We start from the raw sequence: 8,647 nt of genomic DNA, 5'->3' as shown, positions 1-8,647 counted from the left end.
AATCATAAATGTCTTAAAACTAATTATGCATCATATTGTATTGATAAGATACACATGTAATACACAATGAGACATCAGAGATTCACAAAGCATGAAGATGAATATCAATATGGATCCACTCGAAACATAATATCGACACTATGCCATAGGCTCGCATCAACAAATGTGCATACACAATATTAAAGAGTGATCCAAAGTATGCATGTATTCAACAACAAATGAAATTCCTTTCATTTCTATTATACATGATAAGATGACTCCCACTAACTAAATACACTTTAGGCACCTAACAAGCCACATAAAAAATGTGTCTTCAGTACACACAATTAGGTAAGCCTTGTTAATGTAGTCGATGACATGTAATCTCTAAGTGCGTGTCATAATGCTAATAGAGGACTCCACTGCTTTCTCATAAAAAATGGAACGTCATCAATACTATTTGAGTAAGAAGACTTCTCAAGTTCCGAGAGAAAGATATTATGCGACATTTATCACATACGTTCAGTAAATTCATAATAGAGTTAGCAACTCTTAATCCTGAAACGAAATATCGCAGTTACACTATATAATCAATGTCCTCGTAATACGCCACTCACTCTACCTCTACGAATGAGGATGCTGTAAGTGTCCATACAACACCTGATTAAAAAATAACTCCTCTTACCAATATACCTCTATGTATGAGAGAAGAAATTGTAGGTGTTTATTTAATTTGACACTTAATCACAAAATAGCTCCAATTATGAATGCTTAGAAATGGACTTTATCATCTATGCAGCCTGTCCAATCGATATCACTAAAACCAAGTCCTGTATGTCATGTTGTTGGTTTTTCGATTGCTAACACATCCTTGGTACCATAAGGATGGAAACTCAAGCATCTACCTAACATCCTTACAACAATTATCAAAAGAGGAATGCGCATACTTGAGAAAATATGAGGCTGCCTTTCAATAAGCATGCACGGGACAATCTCAAATTTAATATCTCGTTATATGTCAATATATATATATGGACTTTGGCATTTTATAACACATCACATGTAAGACTATTCCAAAATTCTCAATGAAATCAAAACATTAATCTCAACAAAAATTAGTCAACGCAAATTATTGTTATATTATTTTATAATATAATGTAATATTATATTATTTTATGATATAATGTTTTAGATTAAATAAATATGACAAAGAATGTCACATATTGTAACATATAATAGAGAGTTACAGTATTTAGATATATGAGAAATATCCAAATATGTAACATATTTGGTGTTACAAATTCAGCTATAAATTTGCAACTTCCAAATATTGCCATATGTGAAATGGCTGTTAGATATATGATTTTAACCCCAATAATGTGTTTTGGGGTTACAAAATCAATTGGGAGGGTATTGGAGCCGTTTGGAAAAATAACACAATTTTTGTGCTGAAATTGGTCAATGGCTGCGACCACAGAATGTTGGTGGCTGCGACTTGTGGGACAGAGAGCAGTGGCCGCGGCCACTAATGTCCCTAACCGCGGCCACATGTGTTTTTCTAACCATTTTTTCAGTTTTTTCCAATTTTGTTGAACGGCTCCAAAATCCCAAATAACTCCCAAATCTCACTTTTAATTCCATAAACATCAAATTAATCATTGGTAACAGCCATGGGGGTTGGTGGAATTTGAAATTCAAAGGGTGTCTCTAAACTCTATAAACAAGTGCCTATTGCTCACTTGAAAGACACAATTTTTCTATCCACTAGAGCACTTGGTTAGAAACACCTAGAGGCTTGATTATTACATAAAGCATTTCCAAAATCTGTGAGAGATCCCTTAGTGCTTGAGTTAGGGGGAAATAAGCTTTTGGATAAAGGTTTCAAACCTTGTTCAAGTTGGTGATCTTAAACACTCTTCACTTTGGTTGTGTGAGTGAGAGTTTATTGTTTTGTTCTTTTTCTTACTTTTTCTTCTATTGCTTTTCTTCTCATCATTCTAGTTCTATTTACTTGTATCTTTGTTTAGAGTTATATTTATTTCTTTTGTTTCAAACACTTTACTTTATTTATATTCTTTTGCTTAGAGTTGTATTTCTCTATTATCTTCTTCTATTTCTTTTATTATTTATTTGTATTTTCAGTCATAGAGTTGTAACACCTTTTAATCAATCATTATTTATTTGTAATATTTTTTCTAGAGTTGTATTTTCTTATCAATTTCCATTGAGGCAAATATATTTTTCGTAACAATTATGAGATAATTCAACCTACCGTTGATCTCATCATGAAGAATCTAAATACTTAGATTATGTGAGGTTTCTCAAGGATTCGTCATTCGGTAGAGATTATCAAATAACGATTTATTTGTCTCTTGAATAGATCAACATCGTAAAAAAAATGAGCAATCCACTATATCTTATTAGGATATAAACATATCATTACTCCCACCGACCTATCACATAATATTGACTAACGATAATGTTTCGAATTGACCATTTTGAGAATTTAATAGTCACTGTCTCGATGTCTTTCCACAAAATGGATTAAATTCATTAAACTCGGGTGTATTTGTCGGTCACCATCTCAATGCTTAATTGAGCCATATGATATTCTTAAATAAGAATTTGGTTCTCACATCCTTGAACATTGATTTCCAAGTCAGCCTTAAATAATAGTGCAAAATGAACCAGTCTCTTCTATCAGAATAATGACTAGCTATAGGCTTTAATTCACCTTAATTTGATTATCAAATAGTATATTCTTAACATGAACTTCCATCAGAATAAAAAATCTCAATTACCATGTAATTAAGCTTAAACTTTCATGCTTGAACATAGTATGGAAATCGTGATGTTATTATATCATCTGACCAATAAGGATTAAGAACTACTAATGACTCTTAATTAACAATTTAGAGGTATATGTCATCAACCTTATTTCTTGCTTAGAATTGCGATTTTGTAATACTGTTTTGATCCTTTATGTGGACTTTCTTATCATATTTTGGCTAAGGGTCAACAATAGTAACAGCGGAAGCTAAATAAAGAACAATTGCATAATATTTTGAACACTCACTAACACCAACATTGCCTCGTAATTCCAAAACTCTCGAAAAATTCATAACAACGAAATCATATTCAATCGCAACCTATATGAGGCTTTTAGGAAAGAAAGACTTAATCTAAATCCTTTTGAAAGCTTGACCCATATTGTCTCTTCAACGTACCTAACATGGTTGTGAATATGGAATTATGTTTGTGATTATATTAGTCCATACAAAATTTCAACATCTCTCCCACTTGGACCAATATAATCAACAAACACCATACTAATCTCCATTATCCAATAGGCAATCATATAAATCATGTATAACATTATACTGATAAGATACATATATTACACTTGATTTAGACTGGGAGATATTCAAATATAATAACAACCATTAAAACAACATGCATGTAGTACAACAATTGAGACTATATATACATCTCGTTTTGTACTTGTCACTTCGTCAAACAATAGATATAAGAAGTGACTGCATATCATTATGCATGTTTGGATTAATCGCTTTAGGTGTTTTCCACTTTGAAGCTTTCTAAGACACAAACGTTTTTTAAAATACCTTAATGAGTATAAACTTTGAGAAGATTGTGCCCAAGATAGCCATGCTAGAGAGATCTCATCAAAAAGGTAATGATCATATTTTGCATCTCTCTCAAAACTCATACATAGTATTATAGATCAATCTTTATGGACAAACGAGTAGAAAACCCATTATCACTAACTTTAACAGCCATTGGTGGTCATTTCATAATGAACATGTGTACTAACCTTGAATAAGTCAAAGCTTAATGCTCTCTAATCTTTTCCATCTTTCCTCCAAAGTTGTGACTAAAACAACAATGTTACTATGTGGAAACTTTTGATCCTAGTTGTAACACCCTGGATAGCCAAGACCGCTACACTGTGTATTTATAAAGGTGTGAGACTTGCTAATCAAGTCGTTTAATCAAAACGTGTCATTAGCTAAAGTGTTCCAGGGCTAAAAGACATTTTGGCCTCAAAAGATACATTTTATAAGTTATAAACAGTTTACAGAAGGGATCCCCAAAACTCAACAATGTTTAAAAGTTGGTTTACAAAATTCAACAGTTAAGAGTAAACATTAGCCATACTAAGGAAAAATACAAGGTTCTGGTCCTCTCGTCCCTGTAATCTCCTCAACCGTGGCGGTTGAGCGGCCTGACATGTACATTCACCCTGCAGAGCTCTCCAATCAAGGTTGATCGGTCTTGCCCTTGCCTTTACCTGCACCACGCAGCACCCGTGAGCCAAGGCCCAGCAAGAAAACAACATACACAGCATAAACAATATTATCAAACAGACATTCCAATAAGCATGTTCAGATATTCAATCCACAACATATAAGCACACTTCAAGGTACAAGTAACCTCATCTATACTCAGATTATTCAACAATCTCATTAATCACATTCATAGCCAAATATAATAATCAATTAACTCAAATACTAGGGTCGACACCTTAGGTCGCACCCTCTGTTTAACCCACTGACTTCGGCTCGCTTAAACCGAGCTCAGTGCATAATAAACTGTCATCGGATACCAGTGTCCGAGCCATGCCAATTGCACAAGTTAGCCGTGGCACGCTTAGGCCGTTGGTTTACAATTTACATGGCATAATACCATTCTTTCAGTCATATATATCAGGGAGCCCTTAGTCCCGTTCAAATATTCAACCGGGTGTAGTTTTCTTACCTTTGACTTCTAGATGAGTTAGTTATGGGCGATACTCCTTGAGCGCGATCCGATCCCCGAGCCCTAGCTTAGCACCTAGTCACAACCATGATGAAGGATACCATTAACAATCTTAAATGAGTTCCTAAACCAAGTTCTAGTCCTCGGAACATTGAACTTCACCAAATATGGTAAAAGATTCAATCCCGAGCACCCTAGGTTAAATTCCCAAGCCTAAAATCTCAAAATCCCAAAATCCCTTAAGCGCCCCGACATAGGCCACCCATGCCGCGACATGGCTCCCAAACAGAACCATCTAAGGCACAAAAACAGGTAAGGGCCGCTGATAACTCTATAAAATAGAGTTATTTTATCACTTTTTATGTGCTAATTATTGCTTAATCCTTGAGTTTTTAATTGATTTATCAAGTCTTTAAGTGATTTTGAATTTATTAGGTTAATTTTGATTTTTATATATTTTTGTGTGTTTTTATAGTATATTATTGAAAATTTTTATAGTTTAATTATTTAAAAATAATATTATTAAGTTAGGAGTAAAAAGATGTAATTTTGAGCTTAAATGTTTAAGTAAATTAAATTTTAATTAATATTTTCATTGAACTTTTGTTGTATATTTCATTATTGAAAATATTTAGTTTTAATTTAATTTATGTTTGTTTTATAGGGAATTTTTTTGTATGATATTTGCTCTTGAAAAGCAAGAAGAATGGTGAAAAAATGGCATTTCTGTAAAGGGAAAGCAAGGAAAGTGGTATTTCTCCATGCCCAAGCAAGGCCCACCTGCTGCCTGGCCCAATCCGAAGCTGTCCTCCTCAGCCTTCAGCATTCCCTCTCCACGCCAGCTGTCCCTGCCACCACTTCATCAATCAGCACTTGCCACCAACGCCAGCTTCAGCCCAAGTCAAATGCCACTTTCTTCCAACGCCTATGCTTCAGCTTCAGCATATGCTTCCAACGCCAGCTGTCAACGTTTTAACTCCCCAGCAATTCCCAGCACCAATTCACGTTCGGCCCAGCTCCAATTCAACCTCCAAAGCAGCTCCAACACCTGCTTATGACCAGCTGCCCATTTCCAGCCACACGGGCCCATTGCATTCAACCCAAGCCCATTTCGGCCAGCCTAGACCAAACACCAAACAACCACCAAAAAGACCCAAAAATCACATTTTCATTCCCAATATTTTTCACTCAAATATCAATTCACTTTTCCCTATTTTTCTTACCTAAATAAACATTCCTAATTTAATTTTTTTACCTTAGCTTTTCATTAATCTTTTTACCCAACCAAACATTTCATCTTTCCAATACCCTTACACTTACTCTATTTATCCTACCACTTCCCAACACAATTAAATTAATCAATTTATTTATTTTAATTTGATTAATTTAATCTCCACATTTTGCCTATAAATAGAGTCTTGTAAGACCATTTGGGGGGCTCTTCTTCTTCATCTTTTTTTCAACATCTTCTACACTCCATATTTCTCTCTTCTTTTCACTATTTTCTACCTACCATTTTCATCTTTTGAAGTGCATGTCAAGTATGTTATTTTGTAATTTTTATCTAGTTATGAGCTTCTAATCTTTTTCAAAGGTTATTAAGATGATGATGAAGCAAAATGTAACTAGATAGTATGTTTTGTTGTATGTTGATTTCCCATTTGTACAACATAGTTTATGGATTTTTCTATCAAAGATATGCATTTTTCATCTATTATTGATTGTTAAAGCATATTACACTTAGTTCTTCATTATACAAAAATATGATATTCTTTGATTAAATGTTTTTCATTAAATTGTTCACATCTAATTCTTAGAGCATAAGTATCATATTTTGCCTAAACATAATCTCTTTGATTTTTTGTAGTTTCATTAGGTTGTAACACAACTAATGCTTAGAAATTATATTTTATATAAGTGAAGAAAAATCCTACCTTTTTGAAAGAGTAACTTGTGCTTGAATAGAAAATATATTTTGAAAAAATATATAGTGTGATTTATTTCAACTATATTAAAACTTGGGAATCATTATACTTATAAATACTATTGAACTTGCATTTTGTGGATTCTAAAATCTTAATAATCTTATTTTACATATCTCATTTAAAAACCATTTTTATCATTAATATTTTTATTACTTGTCTTTTATTTTTCTAAAACAAAATCTCATCAAATATTTGGAAGTAGGTTAGAATATTCTTGCTTTGTTTGAAATAGTTTCTTTTGATGTTAGTCAACTCCCATGGGTTCGACCTCGTACTTACATGAACATTATATTCCGAAACGATTCGTGCACTTGCGAGTTTAATTATTAAAACACCCTCTTTTGGGATCAACAGCCGTGGCATTGCTTGGACCATGTCGCGGCCCGCCCTCCTTCCTCAGCATGCATCAGCTTGGAAGGGCCGCGACTCTCCCTGACCATGCCGCGGCGCAACCCCCAGTTCAGCCAAAATGACAACTCGCACACCAGATTTCTCCCCTGCGTTTCCCTTAGAACCAGCCCCTCAAACCCGTCTCAAATCACCTCCAAACACACAATTAAACCTCTAAACATCACCCATAACTTCCCCTCATCAAAACCCAACCTAAACTTCACTTAAAACCTCCTCAAATCCATACCTCCATCAAGAAACCAAAAGCTGAAAACTAGAACTTAAAAACAGAGCATACTAGTAAATTCACAACTGGAACTCACCTCAAACACGGTTTTGAATCCCCTTTAATGATTGAAACAAGTACCCTAGCTGCCACCTTTGATTTCCTAGCTCAAAACCTCATGATGGCCTCAAGAACACCAAAGAAGGATGAAGAGAAGGTAGTGTACGGGAAGGGAAGAGGATAACCTCTGTTTTATCTCTGTTTTAATCTACCACTTTCCACAGCCAGCAGCCTTTAAATCATATATATCCAAAACCCAAAATGACCAAAATACCCTTAAGCCAATAAAAGCCTCTAAACCATTTCAAGGGTAAAATTGGTATTTTCCACCTATCCCGTTAATCATAATTAACGCTTCCCAATTCCCACTAATCTCCATATTTTCAAATACCAATAAACCACATCCCATTACCCTTTAATTCCCGGTAATGCTCTAATCACATATATCATCCCGAGACTCACCCCGAGCCCCGAATTTAATCCCGTTATGACTAGACCGAAAACTTGCTTCTCATGATCGTCTCTAATCGAAAAGCTCGAACCAATCCACCTTATAATGTGGCTATATTAATTAATCTCAACCATGCACCCAAAATATACATTTACGCCCACTGTGGCCAAATTACCAAAATGCCCTTGCATTTAAAATATAAGCCCATATGCATGCATTCACCATCATATAATAATATAATTCACATAAACATGCATATACTCATTAAATATCATAGTAAATCAATTATGGCCCTCCCAGCCTCCTAATCAAGGTCCTAAACCTTATTAGGAAATTTGGGGCATTACACTCCGGTCTGCGGTGACGTCCACGAGATAACTATGATTAGGCCGCAGCTCGGCTCGCTAATCAGCTCGTGGAAAAACAGGGCGTACACCCTACAACTTCGCACACAAAGCAAGCCTTGGCCCAACACTCGCCCAGATGGCGTCTTTTACATCTCGGGCACTCTGGATAGGTCCGCCATTCCTCGCCGCCACCCTGACGGCCACCTTGACCACCCCGACCCCTCCTATTAGGACCAGTAGCGGTCGAAGTGTCAGGAGTCTTCCTCTTGAAATCACTGGGGCCTCTGCCCCTACCAGACCCAAAATATGGAGGCACCGCTCTGCGGCCCTCCCTTCTTGCTGCACTATCCCTCCATATTTTGTTCTCCGCTTCCTCAGCGGTAAGAGCCTTCTCAACGGCCTAGGCATAAGTTGTTCCTCCAGGTACTGTTGT

This window comes from Humulus lupulus, chromosome 8 (genome assembly GCF_963169125.1).
Source record: "Humulus lupulus chromosome 8, drHumLupu1.1, whole genome shotgun sequence".
In the NCBI taxonomy this organism is placed as follows: domain Eukaryota; kingdom Viridiplantae; phylum Streptophyta; class Magnoliopsida; order Rosales; family Cannabaceae; genus Humulus; species Humulus lupulus.
The sequence above is the reverse complement of the archived record's forward strand: the minus strand, read 5'-3'. Positions refer to the sequence as shown.